Genomic DNA, 2,060 nt, shown 5'->3' with positions numbered 1-2,060 from the left:
GCGAAAAGAGAAAGAAATTAGTGAGTAATTACTTGGAGGGGAAAACAGAGGGAAGCAGCCCTGGGGATCAAGAGGGAATCTGCATGGGCAGGAACACAAATTCCCTAGTAATCCACTGCCCCCAGAGTGGGGCTGGAAAATGTCAGGGGCCCCCCGAGTCTGCACAATTAACTCCTGGAATGAATTCAGCACACCTGCCTCCCCCGCACACATGATCTTTCTGGGATGATGTGTCTCCTGGCCTGGCGTTCCCCTGACTTTAGCAAATTGGGGGTGTAGACTCTGATCTGGGGCTTCACCTTTGTCTCATGCTTTTTAGTTGGTCAGGTTCCCTGCATTATCTCATATGACCATCCCAATAGTTCTGGGCAGAGTGCAAAGCGGGTATTACAATCTCTGTTGTATAGGCAAACCTCAAAAAGGAGAAAAAAGTTGGATCATGACATCCCAAATCAAATGGCTGGTGGGTGGCAGGGCCAGAAGCAAGCCCTAGGGTTTCTGACCCATGGGCTGGTCTTTGCAATTTCCTGCTGTGTTTCCATGCCACCAGCCATAGACCTCCAGACAGATGAAAGGCTCAAGCACACATTGTCTGCAGTATTCCCTCTATGTCATGCAAATGGCTGCTGCTGCTGCTGCTGCTAAGTCTCTTCAGTCGTGTCTGACTCTGTGCGACCCCATAGACGGCAGCCCACCAGGCTCCTCTGTCCCTGGGATTCTCCAGGCAAGAACACTGGAATGGGTTGCCATTTCCTTCTCCAATGCATGAAAGTGAACAGTGAAACTGAAGTTGCTCAGTCGTGTCCAACTCGTAGCGACCCCATGGACTGCAGCCTACCAGGCTCCTCTGTCCATGGGAGTTTCCAGGCAAAAGTACTGGAGTTGGGTGCCATAGCCTTCTCTGATGTCATGCAAATGGAGAGCTAGTCAAAAGCCTAATAATTCCCTACCCATTTTTGCCTGAATGAGTCAAAGGTAAGTGGACTAAACAATGAAGTAGGCTGTGTTTCATGATCCTAGATTCCTTCCCTTTCTTTCTTTGTTCAACTTTCTCAGTTTTGACCTCCCCACTCCCTTGAGGAATATGGCCACCTGTCTTCTCCCAAACTAATCATTCAAAGTCTTGAAGGAAAGCTTGTTTTAACAATTAACACAAGAACGTGAGCCAGGGGCTCCCTGATGGCTCAGAGGTTAAAGCGTCTGCCTGGAATGCAGGAGACCCGGGTTCGATCCCTGGATCAGAGAAGATCCCCTGGAGAAGGCAATGGCAACCCACTCCACTTGCCTGGAGAATCCCATGGAGGGAGGAGCCTGGTAGGCTACAGTCTATGGGGTCGCAAAGAGTCAGAAACGACTGAGCGACTTCACTTTCACGTTCACTGTGAGCCAAGCAGTGTAGCTGGATGCTGGGATACAGAAATACAAGGCAGGGTTCCTATGCCAAAAAAGGTCCCTTGTGATGGGCGAGACAAAGGTCAACACAAACAGTGATCATTGCAAAGAGGGACACAGGAGGTGTCTGGTCAGAGATCCTGGGGCCAAGAAAACCATAGATCCCACCTTCCTCTTTCCCCATCTCTATGCATCCTCTCTAGAAAGTACAAGATTGTTCTATACGCAGGTTCTAGAGGCCGAGTCCCAGGAGATGAAGGATGGAAAGGTCTGGAGTGATGACATTACTTCCTCCCCCAGACCCAGCCTGAGATCACACAGCTCCCGGCTTGATGCCTATCTTCACCCCACCCCATGCTACGATTGACTCTAGGACTTGCTGCTTGAGATGTGGAAAGGAATAGGATGAAAGGGGAAAGACCTGGAGTTGGGAAGAGAAGCTTAGGGAACTTCATTCATCTGTGTGAGCGCTCATGCAGGTGAGGTGGTGGCCAGGGAAGATGTGGGGCACAAGTCAGGTAGGATCCCAGGTATTGTAGAGCAGATCTGAGAACTCTGCATGTATGCAGCTGAGGGAAGGAGAGAGAGGACAAGCCCATGTGCAACAGGAAGAAAATCTCCATACTTCCCTGGTGGCAGGTGAAAGCCAGCAGCATTCAAATGGGAGA

The 2,060-nt window shown here is 50.2% G+C and overlaps 1 non-coding gene across 1 annotated transcript; it reads left to right on the top strand.

Moving 5' to 3' along the window:
* The first annotated feature begins 1,173 nt into the window (after window positions 1-1,173).
* Window positions 1,174-1,246, top strand: TRNAS-GGA (transfer RNA serine (anticodon GGA)). Its single transcript has one exon. It is a non-coding gene; the product is annotated as a tRNA-Ser (tRNA).
* Window positions 1,247-2,060: the final 814 nt, after the last annotated feature.

Source organism: Bos javanicus, chromosome 2, assembly GCF_032452875.1.
Source record: "Bos javanicus breed banteng chromosome 2, ARS-OSU_banteng_1.0, whole genome shotgun sequence".
Taxonomy (NCBI): domain Eukaryota; kingdom Metazoa; phylum Chordata; class Mammalia; order Artiodactyla; family Bovidae; genus Bos; species Bos javanicus.
Note: the sequence above shows the minus strand (reverse complement) of the source record. Positions and strands in the feature narration are given on the sequence as shown.